Genomic DNA, 26,337 nt, shown 5'->3' with positions numbered 1-26,337 from the left:
AAATTGGCGCCAGTTAACCCAGCTAATAAGCGACTGGAGTGCCTTGTTGGACGGCCATAATCGTTTAAAGGGCTAAGTGCCAAATAAGTAAGTAGGTATTATATTTGGCAAGGTCTGAAACTGTTATTCCTTTTATAATATAAGTCCTTGCAAAACTATTAATTTTGGACTTTAAATATATTTGGATCAAGATAAAAATTATTTTCGGATTTTTATTTTTTGAGTCCGATAGAACTAGTTAAACTCGGACTTTTAAAAATAAAAGTCCCGAAATAAAAGTTAAATCAAGACTTTTATTTTTTAAGGCCGAAATAAAAGTCCCGCTTGATAACAAGGAAACGGCTTATCCGAAATAAATTTTTTTTTTAAATCGGATAAGCCGTTTCTTTGTTATCAAGCGGGACTTTTATTTCGGTCTTAAAAAATAAAAGTATTGATATAACTTTTATTTCCGGACTTTTATTTTTAAAAGTCCGGGTGTAACTAGTTCTATCGGACTAAAAAAATTAAAATGCAGATTTTACTTTTTAATGTGGACTTTTATGGAAAAAGTTCGAAAAATAAAATGGATGCATGATTCGATATGATATTGCTATAGGGATACCAGGGAACTCAAAAATTTTCACCTAGGACAATTTTTTGACAAGGACTTTTTCGACTCCGAAAAAAAAAAAATTATTATTTTCCGTCCCTGATATTTGCATTTTATTTATGTATTTAGAGTATTCTGAGCGCATGAGGTAATATCAAACGAACATGTTCAGAATATTCCAAATTAAGAGTTTGTGCTGAACGTTCCATGAATATTTGAACGGAAAACGGCTTTCCGAAGTTCCAGAAGAAATAGGTAAAACACTCCCTCTGTGGCAAGACCGCACCTAAGCTGAACTCATCTATTAAAGTCAACGCCTTAATTTAAAGTCCTACAAAATCTGTTTTTTTTTGTGGGAATACCCAATACCTTGTATTCGCTGCCAGATCGAAATCACTAAATTAGGTTGAAAAACCTACTCGTACCTACTCGTCCATAATTTTAAATTTGGGAGTGTCAAAGAAAAGTAACACAATGCAATTTTCTTAGGAAACTCTTTTAGGCATAAAGGGCTCTAGGTTCCACGAATATTATAAATATTCTGCCGATTATTAGCAGATTCGACACTTCACTATGCCGCTAGTAAATCAATACCGCACAACCACAACAGAAATGTTAGCAGATGAGACAACGAATTGCTGCACACAGATGAGCACAGCAGCTAAGAGAGTGGGTTTTGTTACACAGCAACAAAGAGTGCTGATGACATTACTCATATACATAAATAGAAGACAACGGCGAAAATCAGATGCAGCAGATTAGAGAAATGAATAAACAACTAATCGAGAAGGCTGTTCGCGAAAAGTCTAGACTCTGGGAGAAGCGGGCGGACGAGGCAACTGAGAGCGAAAAGTCGGAGCACTCCAAGTGATGATCAGTTTGACTTTAAAACGCAATAGGGCTGATTACATTCAATACGGCATCTACAGACCGCAACCACAATAGAGCAAAGTTTGACGGCAATTGTAGCCCAGCATTGGCTACTTGTTTGGACGCGGCAGCCGCAAATATAAATTATAGCAAACATAGCGAAAAATCAAAAAAAAAATATTTGTTATATTTAAAAAACTCCTAAAAGAATGATTTAAGCTTTTACTATCTATTATTTACTTGTGGAATAAAGTATAATCTACCTACAATGGCATTCGTTATTAATTGTCGTGCTGTTCTGTCGTGCCGAAAAAAACCGACCCTCATAAATACATGTGTAAAAATGGTTTGACAGATGACGGCTTTGTAGCTGTCGTCTTGAATGTAATCAGGCCTAATCAGTGAAGTATGCGAATACACGAAATTATGAATATGGTAGTAGTATTAAATAAATACAAGGTGCGATACTCTTTTAAAGATTTAGGCCGAGCTTCTCTTCCAATTTGTGTCTGCTCCTTTAAATTTTTCCTGAAAAATTTGCGGGACGGTACCTAATGTTTGATGCCGACTCCGAACAGCATTTGCATGGCAGTTGAGTTTTTTTTTTTTTAATAAACCCAACGGATAAATACCCTCCAAAGCCCGCCAAAACGACACGAGGGGCGCATCCGTATGACGGACGGATTTTATTTTTGCCGAGTTGTTGATAGGCGGAGGTTGTCAGTGAGAAAATTTCCGTGGCAGAAATACACTCGGAGGGTTTGCAAATTACTGCCAAGGGCGACCCCGCTTAGAAAAACTTTTTTCTACCAGAAAAAAATTGTTTTTAAATTTTTGATGTTGCTTTGCCGGGTTTTGAACCCAGGATCTTCGATGTGGTAGGCGGAACACGCTACCACCACACCATGACCGACATCAGGTAATAAATTCTACTGCCAACCCTGAGTTTTCGTATTACAAGTCTCCCAGATTCTTATCCGCAGCTTCATTATATTGTTCTGATCGCCAATCATCTCATTGACGTTTGCAGTATGTTTCCATATTCCTAGCTGTGGACAAAATGATACTCTGAACATCTAGCCATTCAATTCCGTTGACTAAAACATTCCATTTCCTCTCTCAAAGGGAATACAGACCACAGACGTTATTTTCCTGCACGTAACCGTATATTTCTGAAAGGCACTAATGTAGTACTTTTTTTGATACTGGGAAAATCATTCAAGAAGCAACATTTAAATTTATGAGGGTGAGTATTGTCAAATGCGACTCCATTTTGGAATATTAACTTCGCCTGTCTGGTTTATTGCACCATAGATCCGAACGAAACATTTTTGAAGTTTGTTAACCATACACTATCTGATATTCCAAATGTGTACGTTTTGTTTTCGTTTTTTCATAAAAAGATCAGAATTACAAATTTTTTCAAATACGGACTTACAAACATGCACACATATTAGACCGTTTTTGATTTGTTAATTTTGTTTTCTCCCCAAGCAACTGAAAAGTTTTGTTTATTCGGTGATATAATTAAATTACTATTAGGCAATTCGCAAGGTCTCCTATTCATCATCTGTGCTATATTTTAATCAATTTGTAGGCAACTCTGCCGCCCTTAGCAAGTGCAACCTTGACCTTGTGAGCGTAGGACACGAACAAAGAACGTGCTCGATGGTGCCCTGCAGCATGCAAGGCGTAACTTATAAGCATTTGACGCCAGAAGGCAGTGTCCAGTTAGTATGCTCATCGTGAGCTTTCTTTTCTTGAGTCTTGTCTCTTTTGAGATAACATTCTAACGTGGTAGGATTTGCACATGACCTTAGAAGTTTTTATTTATTTTTTAATATGACCACACTGAGCCTTCTAGGCCATCGCGCCCCTCACCCCCTGCCTTCGTGAGGATTTGGGGTCGACAGAGCCTCGGCTGCTAAAGAAACAGAACATATAGGGTAGGTTGACAATTGGGTTGGAGAAGCTATAAATTGCACTGACAGGTATTTTAGTCGCCTCTTACGACAGGCATATCTGTCGCGATTATACTCTGAACCCACAAAATTTATGAGTTCCTTACTACACATTGCTTGCAGCGAAATGCCCTATTCCCAGATCGGAATATGGAATACCGAAAATCATGGTATAGCAAAAAACGGAAAATATTGGCATATCTAGTAAGTACATATGTGTGTGTGTGTGTATGTATATAAACAACAATATTAAACAAAAACTAACAATAAAATGTTAAATATAAAATAGAGTGTAGTATGTATGTATGCATATGAATGCGACTGCTTTTTTGTTGTTTTGTACTACTGTCCGAGTCAGAGTCCGACTAAGTCATTGCTCAATGGTCGCAGCCTATCGCTGAGCTCAGTGAGCGCATTTCAGACGACAAAGCCACTGCTGGTGCTCCACTCATGTCAATAGTTGCTTGTGGTGTTGTTGTTTTCCTGTGAGTTTGCTTTTAGTTCACATTGTGGGTTGTGGCAACTTTTTGCATTCATTTCAAAATTTGTTTGGGTTAGGGTGGGGAATATTGAAGTTTTTTTGTTCAGAATGAAATTGAAATTTCATTGAGCATAGAATTTCGTCAGTTAAGCGTGTGACGTTCAGCCAACAAGTTGAAAACACTAACCATTTGAAAAGTTTTCACTTCGTGATATTTGTTGTTCGCCGCTTTGCCGCTTAATTATTTCGACTAATTTCGTTTCGTTCCTTAACGGGTGGTGTTCTTAAAGTTTCATAATTAAATGATAGTTAGTTTTGAACGCGAATTTTAAGTAGAGAAACTATGTGACGTTTGTGTTAAAAATTTATAATAACGGTAAAGTTAGTAGTGTGTGTAATACGTAAATGTTTGCTCTGATATAAATTTAATCTGTTGTTATTATTTGACAAATGACGTTGAGCAAGACCTCCAGCTTCTTGGGGATAAGGAAGGACTCCTAAGTGCCATTCTTAACCAAACAAGGCTCCAGACAAGCAAAGCCTTTCGTGCAACTTCTTTAAAATAAAATAAAAAAATAAAAATAAATAAATGTAAGGCGCGATAACCTCCGAAGAGATCTAAGGCCGAGCTTCTCTTCCAATTTGCGTCGTGCTCCTCTTGATTTTTCCCTACAAATTGGCCGGACGGGACCTACATGTTTTATGCCGACTCCGAACGGCATCTGCAAGGCAGATGAGTTTTCACTGAGAGCTTTTCATGGCAGAAATACAATCGGAGCGCTTGCCAGACACTGCCGAGGGGCGACCCCGCTTAGAAAAATTTTCTTCTAATTGAAAAATCTTATTTCTAAAATTTTGATGTTGATTTGCCCGGGAGTTGAACCCAGGGCATACGGTGTGATAGGCGGAGCACGCTACCATCACACCACGGTGGCCGCCGCTTCTTTAAAATAATGCTGCAAAATATGGCTCTTACAGCTGGTCTAGATTGCGATGGTATAATCTTTAAAAGGGCGAAGATTTACTGGTCCATGTTAATAGTGTTGATATAATTGGTCGGCGCAAACGCGTTCGAAACTCTGTCTTCTCTGGATTTGATTAAGAAATGAGACGCGTTGATCTTGCGGTGAGTGTAGATAAGATGAAGTTCATGTTGGGATCTACGAAAGAACCAGTACCAGCACGTCAGTGTTGATACACATAAATCCGGGACTGTAACGGAATACGTCTATCTGGAAACAAGGATTAAGAGCGAAAGCAATATCAGACAAGAAATCAAACGGATAATCATTTTGCCAAGAAGTGTTACTTTGGGCTGAATAGACAGTTGAACAACAAAGTTCACTCTAGATGAATAAAAATCACGTTTTATAAAGTTCACTCTAGATGAATAAAAATCACGCTTTATAAGTTAATTCTGATGTATGGATGGCACTTGCATTATTCAAGAGAAACGTTCTACAGAAAAATTTTGGTTCTTTCCGTGACGCTAACGGTTTGTTTCAAAGGGGTAATACAGACATTAACACAGTGTAATGGTAAAAGCCCAAACACTTCACTGACAAGGTCGTCTTATGCGCTTTGGAGCCAGAGGTAGGGTAGACCACCACTGGGTTAAATGGGGTAGCCTATATGGTCGCCAAACCTAAAAACTACTCACTGGAAGAATCTACAGGCCTGCCAAAATATTGCTCTCAGAACCGACACGGGCTGTCTTCTTATGTCTCCAGAACAACATCTACATAATGAGGCGAGACTACTTCCCATCAGGGAGAGAAATGACATGCTAACGAAACAGTTCCTGTTGAATACCCAAAAAACTGGGTATCTCAACAGACACCTGATTGATCAGTCAACACCGCCCAGGGGCTTAAGGAGTCATCTCCGTAAGCACTATGAGGAAATACGCCACTTGAGAACTCAGCCGTATGAAGCCAAAAACACAAGCAGCTCCTCAGTGAACTCCACAAATAGGCGTTGGACCTTTACGCCAGGAATTACTCGGTGAATCCAGTACTCGAAGAACAGTACCCAAAACTTGCGGAAGAGGAACGCACACTCACCAGGAAAACGCGAGTCACTCTAGCTCAACTTCGATCTGGTTACTGTAACAGGTTAAACTCTTACCTATCCAGAATCAACCTCGACATACCAAATGTATGCCCTGCTTGCAATGTGTCCCCACATGACACCAACCATCTCTTCAATTGTAATGTGGAAACAACGCCTCTAACACCCCTCTCATTATGGTCCATCCCTGTAGAAACAGCAAGTTTCCTTGGACTCGCGTTAGAGGATATTGATGACAATTTGTGATCGGTCGCACATATTGGATGGCGCGAAGCACTGCTACAACAACAACAACAACAACAACAACAACCTGCACTGAGTTGGGCAAGACAAACCTGATATTCCTTAATTGGCATAAGTTATCGCGACTGTAGTGCGTTCTTACCCAACGTCCAAAATCGCTTGGGTCGCCAAGCGCCATTTAATGATGAAGAGTTTTATTTTGGAACACTGCTAAATTGTTGGAATGTTTAACGAGTTGTACACACACATACATGCATCCGCGCTCGCTCGGTTTACCCACGCACGCACAGCAATAAACCATTAAATTGCTGGAAGCACTGGATAAATTGAATTTTTTTCGCCAGCTAAAATTTCGCATATGCAAGTAAATGGCGAGTTGGTGTCGGTGATGTGATGCCAAAAAATAAAAAAATGTATAAAAAAATTGTAAAAAAAATACACTTGAAAAAGAAAACTGTAATGGGCAGATTGTGAAAACTCCGATGGCTGCTTTGAGCGACGACTGCGTCCCTGACACAGCGACTATTTTGGCAGCAGAACGTGTAATGTTGCAACAAAACAAACTCGACAACGGAGAAAAGTTATAAATTAAGTGCGCGTGCATGCAGCGGAAGTAGTGAGCACCGGCGTTGAAAGTGCAATTGAGGGGCAACCAATAAAGAATCAATTTTTGCAATGTCATCAATTCCAAGCAGACGCAAACGAATCGAAGGTTGAAGGTGGCTAAAGTTTGAATAAAACGGAGTCTTGTTTGTTAAGAAATATTGAACTTTTATGTGTGCTTTAAAGATCGTACAATTTTCTTGTTACCTTCAGAAAAACTATTTCATCTAATACTCCAATGTCTTATCATAGTGTTGTTGTTGTTGCAGCTATAAAGGTACTTCCTAAAGGGTTCTTTGTTGTTACTCTTTCTTCCGGACATAGATCCGATAGGCTAGGGAACTAGCACCGTAAGGCACTCTTTCGAGTATCTGTTCAACCTTCGAAGTCTTCGCTTTGTCACTTGTCTAATTGATCAAGCCGATTTTATGACGAACCCACACGACATCAGCAAGCAGATTGATTGCAGATTGAAATTTGCTCATGGCAGAAATATACACGCAGTGTTTGTCTCTGGAGGGGCTACGAGTTTATAATTTCTTTTTCTAATTGAAACAACTTTTTTGCTAAGGTCTGAACTAGAACCGTTTTATTAACTAGTTTGGTATCCGCATATAAGGATGATCGCTCTCGATCGTGCTTGGCCATACATCTCTTTGGGTATTTAACACCAATTGTAAAGGTGTATTTTCAATAACCCAAGTACGGTCGGCCAACATTCACCGTTTATGCTTCTGTTCTAAGTTTTCCGTTGCACTCTCTCCGCCTAATTTTTTTTCCTTTTCTCCTCCAGCTCTTTCCCGCTTCTCTCCTTTTTTCCCTATTCCGCCCTGGCTTGCCCCTAGCTCCCATATCTTTTCATTTGTGAAGCTGGTGAAAGCGGTGAATTTTCGTTGCTGGTGGCTGTTCTTACAATTGGTGGAACCGATAAGAGGAAAAAAATCTATGAAATAGTTTTTGACAGCATATTTGATGCATGAAGTGAATTAACAGCGCTGGTGGACGTGCCCAAAAGTGGTCAACCACTGAATCTGGCTGTAGTGGCAAAATCGGGATGAGCTGCTGGGGCAAACAGTCACCAATGGATGATAAATGTACCGAACTGAGAGCTATCTAATCGGAGCAGCGCTGCATTGAAATGCTCTCCGCGCTCCTTACACAAAAATTAGTTGGCAAAGGGTTAACCAAATTGGCTGCTATTTCGTATGCGGGGAAACAATATTTTAAATTAAGCTCGTGATTAACTTAAAAGGAACTCCTTCCATAATCATTCCCTCCGAAATCTAGATAGCTAAAACCTTCTAATTTGGCTCCTCGTTGTAACTCACCTGTCTTGAAGTTTGTGTCAAATCTTTCGACACATTTGAGCGTCAACCAGCGACACAGGTAGAGATTCTATACTCTCCTCCTTTGGCTTCCCTTGGGCGAAAGTCAGCAAGTCCTTAGCGCTTCTGTCGATATAGTCGGTCTTGGACCACAAGTACGACATCATATTTACTTGCGTGAATACTCAATATTCAATGTTTTTAGTCAAATAAAGTTATTTGCAAAAAAGATCAACATATCTGATGTTGTTAGTACTGGATCACACTAAACTCATATTCGTCAAGCGACTGTCAGAGCGGCATTAATCCACAAAGCTTTCCGGAGTTTTTCTTCCGTTCCAAGACAACAACAAAAAGAAAACGCATATGTATTCCTTACATTGTTCAGAGTGCATCAATGAGATTGAAAGGAGTAGGGATTGAGATTGGCTGTGGAACTGCTACTGCCACCCATAAGCAAAATCACACACTATTGCCCCTCTATACACACATTAAAGTACTTGGTGAGGGGAAAATTTAAAAACACCCGCACCGCTGTTACATTGACAGAAAATTTCTTAGTCATCCTATTGTAATCTTGTTAAAAATAGCAGTAAACCTGCGAATAAAAGTTGTAGGAATGTGAGAGGCAAAGTGAAAATAAAAAGCAGTAAAAGTTGTTATAGTAAAAAAGTTGTAAAATTTGTAGTAAAAACGAAATAAGTATGGCGTGAACTTAATGTGCAGTGGCAAAGCAGGTAATATCCACAAAAAAGTGTATTCTTTACAACCACCTTATTTATATTGTATAGCAGGTGCAGTTATATTATTACACTGTGCAACAGCCGGCTGGTTATTGGACCAAACCCACTTCTTCGTAGATATTGAGGCTTAAGTCGACAAAGTACTATCCCCGTTTTTCTAAATTAGCCTATAAAAAATAGATATCGGCTTTCGAAGTTCGAAATTCTGCATTTCAAAATTTAATTTTTTTGTTAACGCGTTCAGCATATAAGACTAGCAAAAATGTGGTCGTGGACCGCCTTTTTCTTTTATCGGAATGGCTGAATTCTTTATTCCAGTGGAGAGTATGCGCAGACATGAAAGTAGTAGCCACTATCATGGGACTATCTGACTTTTCACCTCGTATAACAGCTGTTGTACTAAGAACTCAACCCTTCAAATAAGGGAAAAAGCGGACCACGACCATATTTTTACTTTTTTAATTTGCTGAAAGCGTTAACAAAAAAAAAAATAAAATTTCGAAATGCAGAATTTCGAACTATGAAAGCCGATATCTATTTTTTGGAGGCTAACTTCGAAAAACGGAGATAGTACTTTGTCTACTTGAGCCTTCATCTCTACAAAAAAGTGGGTTTGGTCCAATACCCAGAAAAAAAGTTGATTTTGTCCCATAGTGTTATTGAAGTAGTAGGACATGAGAGCGTATCGAAAAATAAGTTTGTTTATATTTTTGCAAAAATGCTTGTAAACACACACTATTTTTTTGACCAACCCTTTTACCAATTTTCGTCACATTGTAATAGTACACAAATATAGCTCCACAGAACCGATTATTTCCAGTTATTATGCGCATCATGTGTCTTAAGTCCTCTCTTTAAGAGGCATGGCAAATGTGTGAGTCTAATATAGTAGGATTTTTTAACTATCTTAGAATTAGCCTCGTATTTCTGTACGCACCTTTCCTACTTCATTGATATTATGCAACTCCGACCTTCTTTTGATTTATGCTAAGCGGATTTGGACGTCTACCATAGTTTTATATCGTGCTGCAATCTCCTTCGCCAACTCATCGCCTTTTTCGCTACCTTCTATTCCTTTGACCGACAACCCAGTATAGATGTACGGTCCAGCCTGTTTGAAGCCTCTCTAAGGCTTGTATGCATTCCAGGACACTTTCTGCTGTGTGAGATTATTGCTTTAATGATCGCCTGACTGTGGATATATATGTTGACCCGACTGCAGCTTAAGCACGATTTCTCAAAAATGTCTGCTGCTTTCTTCACGGGTACAATTTTCACCTGAAACACACTGCAGTGATCTGGCAGCCTGTATGGTCTACTTATTTCTGGCTTGACACAGTAAACCGAAGATCCGAATGAATTTTAAATAATATCTGTGAGGTCAAAAGCGTTAAAATGAATATATAGCTCAGAACCTGATGACCATGCAATAAAAAAAGCGGTATTTACAAAAGGAACTTAGAAATGGGCTTGAAGTTGGGGACATTATTCAATCTCGCCAAGACACAATCCAGACACGATTTCTAAAAATTTAAGACATTCTTTTAAATAAAATTTACATTTGGTCGGGATTTTGTGTACGGGGAATCGCCCTATCAGGATTATGTGGTATCTGGATAATATAAATTAATAAGTCAGAATTTTTCGTGTCTGGATTATGACTGGTCTGGGCTGGTTCTGTCTGGATCGTTATTGGTAGGGATTGGCTGTTTCTGGATTAAGTATTTCGGGGTTCTGTATTTCGACATTGTGTTAGTCGCGATTGACGGACTATCCACTGAGCTGTTCAAACAGGGAGGCGAAGACTATGCAAAATATATTCCGACGAGCGCACGCCTCCAGATTCGAATTTAAGTTTGCTTTGCCCACTCCAAAAAAGGCGATTCCGTCAACCAAGCGTATTACCGCAGAATCAGCATGCTTGATATCGCATATTAGGATCTACTAGTATATAGCGTACAGTGCGAGAGCCTCAAGCCCATAGTAAGCGAAATGATTGGACCTAATCAGTGAGTAAATCGACTACAAAATTTTGCATGCACCACCTTTTTGTCGACTTCAAAGCAGCCTTTAACAGTGAAAAAAGGAGTTTTTGTATGATGCTATATCTGAATTTAGACTCCCTACAAGTTAGGCTTTGTCAAATGACGATGAGTCATACTACCAGCTCCATATTGGCTGGAAAGGAGCTCTCCGAACCTTTCGAAACCAAACGAATCTTAAGAGGAGGCGAATCCCTTGCGTCAGATTTCTTTAACCTAATAAGGCTACAAGCTGGTGCCAGCCTTGGATCAAGCGCCTCGCTATATAAACGTGTATAATAAATGCGTTTTTCCCCGCCGAGCGGGTTTTGCGCTGGGCTTGGTCTCCGATGAAAATTCCAATCAAGCCCCTGATAAGGTAAACCCTTTCTTGATAACGACATTGCACAGTTACGGAGTTGGATTTGTGGCGGGAGGGAGACTATATCGCTAAATATTGACGTTCACGCCTGTGGATGAACGTCTCGATGCTATCCGCATAAAATCAAAGTTTTTTTTTAATATCTCATTCATCTGATCCCATGCACCTACGGTGGAGAAGTACTATGAGGTGTAGGACGCATTCTGCGAGCGCTGCACTCGCCATGATATAAAACTGGTGCTTGGCGACTTTAATGCCAGGGTGGGAAAATAGGTGTTTTGATGTATATTGGAACGGTCTTTCGCCATCCCTTGTTAAATTTGGTTTGGAGACAAACCGGTTTCGGCGTTGGGTCATCTTCAGTATAATTTTTCGTTTCCAAAGTATTTTTTGCTCGTGGTCAGAAAGTTGAACCTCCACAACAAACCTCCCCTCATGGGTTGAGGTTGACCGACTTCGCCGGTGCTCAAAATATGGTCATTGCCAGCGCCAGGTTTAGGCATAGAGATATACATACATCGAGCTGCATGGCTGTCCCCTGATCGAAATACCCGCAATCAGTTCTATCACGTAGTGATAGACGGACGGCATCACGGACGACTCGGATCACTATTTAAACGTAACGTCGAAAGGCTGCAATCGAAGGGGAAGTATTTCTGGCAGGGCAATAATATGTACATTAGGGTGGGTCGATTTGTATGGACGAAACTTAACCGATATCGCGCCATCGATTTTTCGATAGGATTTGGGCTCAGGAAAAAAAGTTCCACTACGCATACCCAAAAAAATAATTTTCGGGCTTGCGAAATTAAATTTTTTTGACCTTTTTCGACTTTGATTTTTAAGGTTTTTTTCATGACCTACTAAAAAAATTTTCATATGTATACCCTGTCCGATCCAAAGATGTCCGCTAAAAACGTTGGCGATAATAGTTTTTTGAAAAAAAAAAAAAAAAAAAATAGGTTGTTAGCGGACATTTTTGGGTCGGACAGGAAAATTTTACAATCAAATGAAAATTTTTTAGTAGGTCATGAAAATCTTAAAAATCAAAGTCGAAAAAAGTCAAAAAAATTAAATTTCGCAGGTTCGAAAATTATTATTTTTTTGGATATGCGTAGTGGAACTTTTTTCCTGAGCCCAAATCCTATCGAAAAATCGATGGCGCGATATCGGTTTATAAATCGACCCAGTCTAACGAACATGCATCTATAATTAGTAGTGAAACTATGCAATTTTTCTTTTGTTTTTTTTTCGATACGCGCTATACCCAGTACATATCTACAGACATATTAGTACACAGTAAATTTTTAACACTCAACTCCGTAACTGCTATTTCACTACCTACGACAGTGTCGCCGCTGCCGCTACTTATTACTGTCACGCGTTGCTAGCATTGCATTTAATTAATTAAAAAGTTTATAATTGGCGTGTGCTTGTACACCGTTAGAGCTGTCATCGCGCAGCTTACCTAGCAAACAAAAAAGGTACAGTTTCCCAAATATGGTGGCTCAATGCTATTAGCCATCCGCTGCTCAACTTACCAACATAGTTTAATAACAACTAAGCAGCTTTGAACGCGTTAATATATGTATACTAATTACCAAGTACATACATATATATGTAAAAGTTTAATATCTCTCTTATTTGGTATATTCCAAAATAGCTCAACTAACTTAAGTAGCCGTACCACGCGTGGCTATTGACAACACAATTTTGTGCAAACAAATTTAGACAAATAATTCTAGTTTGCGCCTTTATGCATGCGTGCTGGCTAAAATTAGAATCCGATAAGCTAACTAAAACGGGTGGTAATTTGTGCAATGGAAGGGAGGTTTTCGCGGTAGAGGTACAGGATGGACAGTTCTTTGCCGGTAGAGTACGAGCACCTACAGGGCAAATGATTTGATGTTATCACGTCAAACTTTTCAGTTCGCTCATCTTGGTTATCTCTTCTCCAACGCCACCAAAGGTGTAGTAGTTAATCTTTTTCTGGTAAAATCCTCAGCTCCCAAGACCCAAGTATTATCCTAGATATAAAATAGTTCGGCACGTTTTCTTTCAACAAGCACTCCAGGGTCTGAATCATCATCATCATTAATCGGAGCAACGGGTAATAGCTAGTCTCTTACAGTTAACACTACGGACATACTCGATATATTTAAAGTCTTTACAGGCCGGGCAGTGCGAAGGAGCAAAAACAAGGGGTCTGCTGGATAGTGGTGTAAATGAAATAATAGTGTAACGAATTTACTGCAATTCCGCTTATTTTAAATCTTCTACTAAGGTTCGAATCACTAAACTGTTGAATAAATAACACCACTATTCAGTAATGCAAAATGGTCTTTATAAAAGTACTTCACAATAAATAACTCTACTATTGCTCGACAAATAGCGTGCTTAATCAAAACTAATCCTCGCGCCTCTACTGGTGTCGCCTTTTATACTGTTTGGTTTACTCGTTGATATTTCTAGGCGGTTCTGTTCTAGAATCTACTAGTTGGTTATCTGCTATAAGTTTCTCAGCTATAACTACAGATGCACAATTTTTATACCTTTTCTCACAGCTCATGCGCGTGTGTTTGTGAGCGACACTTACACAGATATTGCATATCTGAGATAAGATATCTGCATGTGTTTGTGCGTTGCTTCTCTGTTGCGTGTACGTGCATATATGTAGACATAATGATTGAATTATTGATGTGCATCAAGTCACTGCTTAGCATTGGCTTAGAGATGGCAGTACCCCTTAGTATTGCTAATATTCGAGTGCTGGCGAGGTGCCAACCCCTTGACAGCTGGTACGAACGCGTACTAGCATCTTCATATAGATACTAGTCTGCTTAAAAATTATATGCTTTACTAATACTGCATAGGGAATTTCGTTCGTTGATTTCTTACGTCACGCCAGCTATCCATCTTTCGCGATAACTGACGTCAATTGGGATCACCGCAGGAGATCAAATATTCTTCCGCATGCCTCTCTCAAATCAGTGAGCTCTCTTCCTTCTTCTGCATCGAGATTGGCGGATGATACAAAAAACTTAAATCTCAAATTAATGACAGTTAGACGGCCATTAAATCAATAATTTAGTCTACAAAGTTCAAGTCTAGATGTTTTTGGGAATGCAAACAAGCACCAGAAATTATTGTTATAAGAGAAACTTCTCCATTCGGTTCCCCGCCATATGGTCATAGGTTATAAAAAAAGTCTTATGAGCTGCGAATGAGGAAGCGTAGGCCTGCAAGTTCTCCCCAAGGTCATGTGCAAGCCCTGCAATATCACATAAGCCAAAGACAATTCACATCCAACAAATAGAGGACTTAAGGTTCATAATAGGAGTTTCTACAGGCCAGCCTGGCCCGTCCCCACTTTATTACTTTTTTGTTGTGCGTTTGACCGTAAAGGAATTTGACCACCGATCAGCCCGTTCACTTGATAACATACGGAGATTTCAGGAACTCTTATATCGTCTTCTATATGGTTCTTCCAACGAATTGGCGGCCTCCTTCTCCCTCATGCCAAACCAGCCACTGAATTGTTGAGAAAATGTCTGCGTTAAGCAGATACACCTCATCGCTAAATCACCTTCGGTATTTGCCGTCGCCAACGAGAGGGGTGGAAAATATCTTTTGAACACTTTTTTTACAATTCCCAAAGCTACACCTATACTATGTTAGTCTTACGATATAAGACTTCAAAATTGCTCATATTTCTAAAGGGAGAAGATTTGAAGCTTATGATGGACGAATTAACAAAACGTAGAATTCCGACGTCAAGTGCTTATAAATTAGGCCTCTTCAGTCACTACAGACGCAGAAAGAGCGGGGGCAGTTAGGAAACGATTGATCACATTTTGTGTTCGTGTTCTGCGATGTCGTGGTAGCCACTAGGGCGGATCTTTTTGTTACATACACCGCTTGGTCGTCAAACATATTTTGGAAAATCTATCGACGGTTATTCGACCAATGAACAACCTATCTTATCCACCTACTCCCAAAGCCGTATAATCTTAGGTTTTCACTCTTCATGCTTCTATACCACATATATGTGCTCTAGCAAGAGGGGTAAGATAAGCAACTTGCATAGCTTTTCAGTGGCATTCGTTGGCCAAAGTAATAATACGCTGTTATTCTAGACTGAAATTGTTTTTATGTTATAACTATTAAAGCTGTATTCTAAACCTCGGCACCGTAGGACGTAATAACCAGAATTAACCACGCCATACGTAACTATGTCCTGCTGGTAAAGTATCTCCATATGAAACCAACTATATTTTCAATTGAAATGTGATACCAACGCCTCTAATACACCCTACTCTCTGGTCCACCTCTGTTGAAACTGTAATTTTCCTCGGATTCCCGTTAGAGGATATTGATGACAACATGTGAGTAGCCGCACCATTTAGATTGGGCGAAGACCTACTCAAACATCAACTAATAAAAATGGACTTTTTGAGATTTTTTTTTTGCAAAAATATTATATTGGTTTTTTATTGAATAGTGGCCTGTCAAAAATTCTGTCAGAGAATGTCCTCCCTCAAAGTTTTGAGTTGAGATAGGGCGTTTACGAAAAAAATCCAGAGATATAGCGTTTCGCAACTGAATATTGAGAAAGGGCGTTTTTAAAAATAATGAGCGAAGATGTTCTTCGAAGAAATTCTAAGTTATTATTTTTTCGAGCTGGCTACCGAGGTAAGTTGATATTCCACTCAGGTATTAAAGTGATAGGATGAGACTTCTAGGTTATTTTGCGTTGAAACATGAATTAAAACTACTATGTAACGAGCTCCAAAACATCAAGAATACACACTAAGGTTTAACTATTAAAAAACGCGAAAAAATGATCATTTTACTTATGTCCGTTTTACGTCAAGTTTTTTCACTGGAAAAACTGAATCACTCCAATATCCACGAAAGCTGGTGAAAATGTTGTTATTATAGGTATTGTAAAAAGGGAGAGGCGGAAACATGAGCGGGTTGCGTTGAATTGGAATCGGTTTAAAAGAGATTTCTTCTTTTTGCACTAAGGGACTTACCGTGGGACTCCTCAATGATTCTTCCTCCGTACTCCTGCCGTTTGAAAACTTATTCAGCTTCATACATTACAGAGTCGTAGAGAGATGGTAGGTGTGTTATTTTTAGTAAAATGTATTAGAGGGATGGTAAATAGCTATTTTAGACCATTTTGACATTTTAAACCATTTCATATAAGCACATGCAGATCGAATTTTGAAATGCACGAACCTCTTCATTGTCCGTGTGCTGATTTTGATAAGCACTGCAAAAACATTGATATGTGCGACACACTAATCGTAGTAAATAAATTACTACTGACTACCTTAAATAGCAATGATTCGGGTGGGTAGCTTTAAATCACGACCTTTCCCAATAATTTGGACGGGTGGCTTGGAATCACGTCTTTTCCAGCCTCTCAGCCTTAATTATCCTTTGTTAAATATACATTAACTGCACAACGATTATGCGTACATGAAGGAGTTTCACAAACTTTCGTATTAGCTTTTTGCTACATTTTCAAAGTTTCCAATTGTTTTGTTTGTTTAAGAACCGGTTTGATTTTTTCAGTGCTGCAGGAGTATAGACCATTTATTAATTTACTTAGTTTTTTCCTCTATGTTATATATGCTCCACAAGGCAGTGCCAATTTTTATGTTTTAGAGCTTTGAAGCTTTCGGCATCCATCGCGTTACACTTTCAAAGCCAAAAAACGCATAAAATATGGAACTGCCCCATGATTCAATCACAAGAGCAGGGCTGTTCAAAAATTTTTATATGGAAGTGCAAATCACAATACATATACAAAATTATATGTACACAGAAACTTCCTTAAATTGAAAAAAAAAAAAAACATATTTTAAATTTTTAAAGATGGTCCCCTTAATGAATAAATTTGGAATAAAAATATTTCTCAGTGCCACATTATTTTTAAAAAATTTTTTGGTGTCAATTTGTTAGTATAAATTTGAGTATCATATAAAATTCAGGCACTTTCGTATGAATCGAGTTTACATGTGAAGTATATGGGAGTGCTTTCGAAACATTTTTATATTTAAAGTGTGAATTTGTGTCTGTGCCTAATCTTCAGGGCAAAACAAAAACAAAAGGATTGAGCAACTCTGCACAACAGGTTTGATCGGCTGACAAATTTTTTCACAATTACAGCCGTTTTGCTGCCAGATTGAATTGACGTCCCTTAACTGTGATGTCTCTTTGCGATTTTTCAAAAAATATTAATAAAAGAAATAAGAAGCAATGAATTTACAAATACCCGCTAAGTACTGAACGGCAGAATTCTTTAGTACAATTTTTTAGTTTTATGGGGAATTTATTACGAGGATTGCTATTTATATTTTGAGCCTTGGCAAAACTAATTGTTTGCCGGCGCCATCTGACGTTTTCAATTGAAAGTTTGACGCATAACCTTCTTCAGAAAATCTTGACATTTGAGCACAACTTGTGTTGTTTACAGTAACTTAAAAATTGTATCTCAGCGAAAAAATGGAATTAGCTCGTGAAAATTTTCGTGCGATGTTTTTTTACGACTTTCGACGTGGATTATCAAGAAAGGAGTGCTTTGAACAACTTACTTTCACTTTTGGTGATGAAGCCCCATCCTTTGCCACTGTGAAATGCTGGTATAACGAATTCCATCGTGGTCGCCCTTCGCTCAGGGACGAAAGTCGTGAATTTCGTCCAAAATCAGTTGTTGTGTAACACAATACTGACGCTGTGCGCAAACTTATATTGCAATGTCGTCATCCGACTTATCGTGAGATTGAGGCATTTCTGGGCATTAGTATGATGAGTATCAATAAGATATTGCACGAACATTTAGCTTGTTCGCGGTGGATCCTGCATAATTTGACAAAAGCTCAATCCTCAATACCTCAATCGGAGTGGAAAAAGTGCTAAAAAAATTGTTTTGAACGCATGCAAAAGTGGTTTAATTATCATGGAGATTTCGATAATAAATTACTGTCATTTCATTATTAGGCTCAACATGTAAATAGCAACCTTCGTAACTATGCCATGATCTGTTAGTGTGGCTGATCAAAGGTAATTTTATGAAAATTACGGACACCAAGGAATCGTGCACTTCCGTAATCCTATGAGCATACGAAATATCAACTATTTTCAAATTCTTGGTTCAACATCAAAAAACTCGACTAGCAAATCGATTCATGTAAAAATCCCATAACCAAATGTAGGTACTCATTGAGCGTGTTAACTTATTCTTTCCGTATGTTCGCAACATTCATCTCTATTTATATTTATTATTAGAATTTATGGAATCTTGGATATGTATTTATATATTTGCATTATTCGGATTGCCTGAGGTAGTATCAAACGGGTTATTGGGAACGATTCTATGAATGGTTAACCGGAAAAGAGCTTTACCTGTGTTGCTAGAGCGCAATTATGATGAGCTCTTCTGTGAAAGTCAATCCCTGAATTTAAAGTTCTTAGAAAACCAGCCATTTTTTTATGAGGTCATGTCGACTGCTGAATGGATAACGCCTATCACAAAATATTTTTCAAAAATGCTCTATCTCAGGATTTGTTTCGTCTATCTATATCAGAATTAGGTTGAGAAACGCACTGAATTTGTTCCATAACGCCCTATCTCATGTCAGAATATATTTTCAAAAAAGTTCTTAAATAATGAAAAAGCGATATAACTCTTCATCATTTCACGAAATATTTAGTAAAAAATTATTAATTTCCGCAAAGCTTGTAGGCATTCACAAAATTACTACCACTACTAATTAATAAGTATTAAGGTACTTTTCTACTACAATTTTCGTGGAGGCGATTGAATTATTCTGTCAAAGCGCTGCTCTGGTTAGAGAACAAAATTCTTGTAATTGAATCAAAACATGGACCATTTATTCCTCTATAAAAATGAATGTGTGGCAACATAGTAAATTTTGATGTTCTTTTGGGCTCTCAAACTGTACCGTAATGGAACCCGAAAGCTACAAAGCTCAAAAATATATAAACATATCTTAAATTTGCGTATTGATATCCTTTCAGGTAAAAATCTTCTTATACACATTACTTATTACTAACACAAAGAAAGAAAGAAAGTGGAAAGAGTGTTGAAATCAAATTTGAACGGAAGTGCATTTTCATCTCACCGTTATTTATTACTAGTTTGCGCGTAATTTTTCAACGGTACGTGCCGCGGAAATCAAATATCAAAAAGAAAGTAAAAAAATGTGTGCAAACAACAACAATAAAATTGAAGTGAACCAATCGTTTCGTTAAAACGCACATTGAATTGCATTGATTAAGATTTTGTAGATCTCCGCCGAATGGAAAACGAAAAATTTTTATGCAAAACCCATCGAGTTATTTGACGAATTGAGTTGTTGGCCTCGGTCAATCGGTGCTACAAAAAGTGATTTACCGCGCTTGCCAGCAAATCTCATCAGCCATTGCAAACAAATGTAGAACAGAGTTCGTAGTGCTAAATTTGATTGGTCTCGTATTTTTGTTAGAAATGGAGTAATCCGTGGTGCATGCAGTGGTAAGTACAACAAAAATATTAATTTTCGCATCTTTTAAAGTTCTATCCAACACGTTTTCTAATTGTTTTATACATTCATTTTATACAACATTTTATTGTGGACTAGCTATCACCCGCTACTTTGGAAGCGTGGAACTTTGAAATAAAGTTTATTTTTATTTTTGTGTTGCCTTAAAGCATTGATGTAAATTTTTTCCCAAACATTTAATAAAATATATTAGGTTAGGTTGAACTGGCCCGTCCATGATAACCTCACATAGACTGAATGAGTCCGTAGTGTAACCAAAAGTTTATTTAACGACCAAACTGAAAACCTTATCAAAAACCAGGCCCTATGTTATAAAATAACTTCGTCCTCATGGCAAATACTAGAAACTGTCTAGGACTTAAGCCACTAGCTGCTTCTAGATCTGACACTTCCTACATCTGCTATCACTGACCAAGCCTAATTTAAAGGCATGTGACGCCAGAAGGCATTGTTCAGTCAAGCACCCGTCATGAGTCTATAGTTCTCTCTTTTTAGTGTAGAAGCAACTTTATTAGTCTAAGGTGGTAAGACCAACATATAATCTATGACACTTTATAGCACCGCGCTTGGACCCACGCCTTTCCCGCTTGGTCGATCATGTGCACCTCTCGCTTTTTCTTAATATCGCCCAATCTGGTTGCGACGTCTACGAGGCAAGCTTCAAGGGATGCGTCCTTTTTAACTAGTCCATCTGCTTTTTCATTCCCATATATTCCCATATGCCCTGGGACCCAATATTGATGCATTATTTTCCCCGGCCTGATTCTTAGGCTCAGGTTACGATAGCACAAACGCAAGAGAGTATGGAGAAGTCCTGCTGCAAGGATGTGCTCTGAGAATGACTATTTATGGGAGAGATGCAACGAATTAAATAAGGTTACACTGGAATGACAGTCCTTGGTCGATGAAAATACCTAGTCGCTCCGGCATATAGAGCTATCTGCCGCAGGAAGCATCATCATTCCTTTCTTGGCGTATAGCTTCGAACCATGGACAGTATCGAGTGAATATATGATGGCTCTTGGAGTGTTCGAGGGAAAAGTTCTCCGGAAGATTTATGGTCCAGTCCGTGATGCATACGGCGATTATCAAGGGAGGTATAATGGTGAGCCTCATGGGCTTTACGCAGATATGAAGATAGTGCAGCGAATAAAGGCCTTAAGGCGAATGGACGAAAATTTGCCAGCCAGGAAAGTATTTCAATCGACTTTGCAGTCTGAAAGCAGAGGAACACTTTCATTGAGTTAGGAGAGGCAGGTGGAGGAAGACTTGACTTCCCTTGGTGCGCCCAATGGCCAAGGTCTTTAATTTTATGTATAGTAAAGAAAAAAATATTTCATTGCATTTTCACCAGCCGGAAAAGTGGTGGTGTCTGAGCTTAAAGGGTGCCTGATTCGGATTCACCTGATCAACGGTGTAAGGGTCTGGTCAAAAGTACAAACCTCATTTTATATAATCTGCTGTTGTTGTTCACGATGATGACTATGCATGTGATAATCATTGTGCAAAATCTTTTTTAGTTTTGACAACCCAGCACGTCATACAACATTGAAAGCGCATAATTTGAATCAAGGCAAAATCACAGATGTATCCACATGAAAAGAAATAATACAGGGTTGTAAAAAACGTATTAAAAAGACCACAATAAAAAGAAAACGGAAAAAGGACCAACGCAAAAGGACCATTCAACAAAAAAGTAAACACAAGAAACTTACAAACACAAATCAAAATCACAACTGTCAACTGAGTTAAATTCGATTTTAATATAGAGTGTTGGGGATGGAAGGTAGGTTATGTAAATCTGTCGCATGGTAGGCGTTATTGACATTTGAGAGGGGTGCTATGTCCAACTGTGGGGTAATATGGGTTGCGGCTAAGAAGGGGCGGAAATTCAAGCGCTTAGAATGCGTTTTGTCAACATTAGCGTTCAAGTGACGTTACCAACAGCGATAAACAATAACAGAGACAGAAAAAACAACGGCAAAATTTACAACAACAACAAAAACATAATCAAAAAAGTATGAGCAAATCTACCTATGTATAATGGCAATGAACGACAAATAACAACAGGCGATAAAGATGACAAAAACAACAAGAAAGAGGAAAACAATAACAAAACAATGACAACACAAACCTGATGCAGACGAAAAGGAAGTGTGACATTTGCAAGTATTGTTGTTTGGACTCTTATCTGAAAGTTGTTGTTGTTATTGCTACGGTGTGTTCTACTGATGTTTATGTTGCACGTGAGCTTGTGGAATGATTAATGCCGTTAAAATTGTTTTTGAATTGCCACACATATCCGGGCAGCAAAACAAAGGACTGGAACAAAAACAAAAGCCAACTGAATAAAAAAGCTAAAATAAAACAATGGGACAAGGACGAGCTAAAGCAATGCAAACAAACCGTCAGGACTGTAAAAGATGGTGCCAAAATTAGAAACGAGTATGTAGTACAAACAGAAGGAAAAAGGAAGAATAAGCCTGCGAAAAACGGGATTAGTCTAGAATGAATCTTGGATGAGTCGCAAAGGAGTATCCGACCAATGCCAGTTTTGATCTCTTTGTATGAGTTGAACTGCTCCCTTTTGTTTGAGCATGTCCTATGAAGAGACTAATTGTACCCATTTATACACGAAAGGGATCAATAGGACTAGTCCCCTTTGTACCCATATGGAAAATAAGAAGACTAGTCCCTTTTCGGTTTTATAAGGACTCAAACAGGGCCAAGACGCATTTTTGATGACAGAAACACAATCGAAGTGTTTGCCCCGCCACAAAATCTATTTGAGCGGGTGGAACAGCTTTTCTAAATGGCATAAAAAATATTCTCCGAAAATGTAACCCTAACGACTACGCCGGAGAGTCGTTAAGTCCTAGTAATTTAGGGTCGGCATAGGGCTTCGCATTTTTCTTAAATAATTCGATTCAATCACCTGCTATCTTTTTTATTTTACTTCGTTGCTGTTTTTTTCTAATATTTCTAAATAGATATCAAACTGAGTCTTCCCAACTGTACCCGAAAGGGACGATAGCGGATCAATTATGCCCAAATGTAGACAAAAAAGATAAATCAGAGACCAGTCTCTTTAAGGATTAATCGCACGATTTTTTGCAGGGAATCGTGTGTGTAGATATTTGTATGTATGAGTGCTTTGTTAGTAAAAAAAAATGGGTACCTATTAAACAAATTAACTTCCCACTCCCACCAATGATCAAGCCCAAACCGTTCTTAAATTGAGAAAGAAAAATCTTGAATCAAGCACAATTGGGTGCATTTCTATTCGATTTTTATTCGATATTTTTTAAAAGAGTGAGGAATTGAGCTTTTTCCTAGACTCGTTGGATTTATTTAGCCTTCGAAGATTTGATCATCTTACAGTAACAGTAAAACTTAATAATTATTTATCAAAATTTGCAGAAAATATATTAATTTTAATTTTATAATGTTTCAATATAAGTGCCACAAAGGGGGATCAAGGAACACTTCCTGGCCGCAGCGTCTTCATGTATTCGCATAACATGGTCTAGCGGTTGGCATCATGGAGGACCATAAATCGCCTGCAAGACTTTTCTCTCATACATTGCAATCTGCTATCATATTGTCAATCGTACGGTCCATTATTCGGACACATACATACATCAGAACATGTATGATGAGAGATTTATAGAGCGTTTTTGATAAGAGTTATTCTCCGTTATATTTCTAAGCTGACATTGTAGAGAAGGCAGAACTTAGTGAACAAATTTCTGCGCACAAAATTGGAATATCTTAAACTAAAATGTAAATGTTCCTTGGTACTCTACTGTACCACTACAACAAATAAATTTGAAAAAAAAGCACACAAGTCATGGTATTTCAGGATCCCATAATCCCATTCCGATGGGAGGACCAAGTGAACAACTATAGGGCGTGCTTTATTAAATGGTCAAAATCGTGTAAGCAATTAAGCAGCAATCAACTTTTTGCAACTCGATTAAATCGATTAAGTCAATTTTTTTGAGAATCGTAGTGAACGTCTTCTTAAGCTTTATACTACACTGTGTGACAGTGATAATACATCTTTTGGGAGACAAACCTCAAGTTGTTGACCTTGTCAAATATACAAAAACTGCATGCTAAAAATTTCGAATACACCTTCATCGTCTAGAGTAAGGGCCTTTCACCTTTTCACCTTTCACAAGGCACCCAGCAGGAAGTGCCTACTAAACATTACGTTGGGTTCTATTACTTTGAGAACTTGGAATCCTTGTCGGGGTTGACTACGATGTGAACAGAGTGCCGTTAAATAACTCCAATATTCAATAATGCAAAATGGTTTTTATTAGATTACTTTGAGAGTACTTCACCATGACACTTATACTTCACAACCAATGGGATGCTTACATCAAAACTGAATACTGATTACTCTGCTTGTGCTGCTTGTATACTCTCCGTTGCTTCGTTGGCATATTTCTACTAAAGTCTAGACGTTTCGCCTTCTAAAACTGCTGTATCTCCTGCTTGGTAATTGAGCTATATATATGCGTGTGTATGCATGAGCAACTACTACGACTGATGACCACAAGTGTGTGCGTGAAATATCCCTTCGTTGCCTTCTATATATATGTGGAAATGATGATTGTTTTCTTCATGTATATACGATTGGCTGCTTCATGTTTTTATTGTTGCGTGCCTTTATTTACTAACAGCTTAGTGATGCTAAAATTCGACACAATATGATACAGTTAAAAAAGATTGAACAAAAGTAATAATAAAAAAAAACAATGGCAAATGCATTATTTTGATTAATTCACAATCACGCATGGGCTATTGAAATGTCTGGGTACAAAGTGTAAACAATAATGGGAACAAGTGCAATCCTAAAGAAAATACACATTTTTAAGCACTTCCTTTATATAAATAAACCAGATGAAAGCAAAAATGTCACTCTTTAAACAAAGAATTATCTTGTTGAGTTTTGATATAAAAATTTAAACAAAACCGCTGTTAAAATATTTATGAGGAACAAAAATATAAAGGTGGAGCCACACTGCCAAACTCAGGTAAAGATTGTATCGAAAATCGTTTACAGTTATTTACAGATATGTTGAAACAATATTAAAAGGGAGTTCAAGTTTTTGTGCAAATGGTCTAGTATTATTGTATATTTTGCACAGTACACCAACAAAATACACGACTATGCATTTGCTATGTCATTTATTTTTTCAATATTTTCAATAGCTAATCATCATCTGCCAAAACAGAACAAAAATCGCAAAGAAAAAATTTTAAATTAAAAAAATTGCTCATGATATATGGTATAGTAACGTTTCCAACGTCAAATTCGTAAAATTCTGAACTCCCCTTATGTCTTTGTTTAAAGAAAAATGTTTCGTTTCTTCTGACCCATTTATATATAGAAAGTAACTACTTAAACATTTTGTATCTATGTTTTATTTTCTCCTTTGTGAGAACTCGATAACAAAATTTTCAAGTTCGGCCGTTTTTTTGAATTTTCGCGATTCTTGGATCACGCAGCGGAAATCTGTTTCTTTCATAATGCTTCGTCATTACTTTCTGAAGTACGTTCTTAGTTTCAAAAATCTAGCTCTAATGGAAGTTACCCAAATAGCGGTCGCAAGATTCCACATTTTGCAAGTGGACTTATTAAATAACCATAAATATCTCGATCCCTGTCCCACCTAGAAAACTCTTGCTCAAGATCCGGCCCTTAAAACTCGAAAGAAACATTTCCAGATTCGGACATATTTTTAGAATTTCCACAATACCTAGAACACTTAGAAAAATTTTTTCCCTCCCGTTAAATTGTCACCGGATTCCGAAGTGCGTTTGAAGACTCTAGCTCTTCAGGAGGCTACTAAAAAACGGATTTGCAAGAATCTCCAATTTTGAATGGAATTCGGCGAAAAAGTATCAAACGAAGCTAATATAAAGGAAGTAAAATGAATAACAGATACACAAAAAAATAATAGTAATAAGAGAAACTAAAACAAAAATCAATGCACTGACACTTGCCGATGGGTGAACGACATAAACGTTCAGTAGCTATGAGCGTAGAAACCAGCGCAAGGATAAGCAGTCCGCAGAAATGAAAAAAAAAAAACGAAGGCATTTATTCACTAGCTTTTGCACTTTAGACGCTGTCAGTTGGCGGATTTATCTTTGGAGGGAAAAGTGTTCATTCACCATGGCGTTGGTTGAAAATATCCTTGTGCACCTGCATATATGTATGTGTTTATCAGTGCACTTGTGTGAGTAAGTTGTTCATCAGCATTCCATTTGCATTTACTTTGCGAATGCGTATTTTTTTCGCTTTTCCATATTTTTTTCTTGTTTTTGTTGTTGAATATTTGCCTTTATTGCATTTCACTATTTTCAATGCTATGAGTTTGTTTGCACTGCACTCTGGCTCTTTTGTCAACACACTCAAAGAGAAAAAAAACATAATTTCCTTGAAGACTCGACGA

At 38.0% G+C, this 26,337-nt stretch overlaps 1 protein-coding gene across 6 annotated transcripts in view; it reads left to right on the top strand.

The window, feature by feature from the left end:
• The first annotated feature begins 4,086 nt into the window (after window positions 1–4,086).
• Window positions 4,087–26,337, top strand: part of Liprin-gamma (liprin protein kazrin) — a 512,121-nt gene continuing 489,870 nt past the window's right edge. For all 6 annotated transcript variants that reach the window (XM_067776680.1, XM_067776681.1, XM_067776678.1 and 3 more), the window contains exons 1-2: window positions 4,087–4,280; window positions 19,344–19,839. The gene's annotated coding sequence lies outside the window, so the exon portion shown is untranslated. The remainder of the gene's footprint in view (window positions 4,281–19,343; window positions 19,840–26,337) is intronic.

This window comes from Eurosta solidaginis, chromosome 3, assembly GCF_040869045.1.
Source record: "Eurosta solidaginis isolate ZX-2024a chromosome 3, ASM4086904v1, whole genome shotgun sequence".
In the NCBI taxonomy this organism is placed as follows: Eukaryota; Metazoa; Arthropoda; class Insecta; order Diptera; family Tephritidae; genus Eurosta; species Eurosta solidaginis.
The sequence above is the reverse complement of the archived record's forward strand: the minus strand, read 5'-3'. Positions and strand labels throughout refer to the sequence as shown.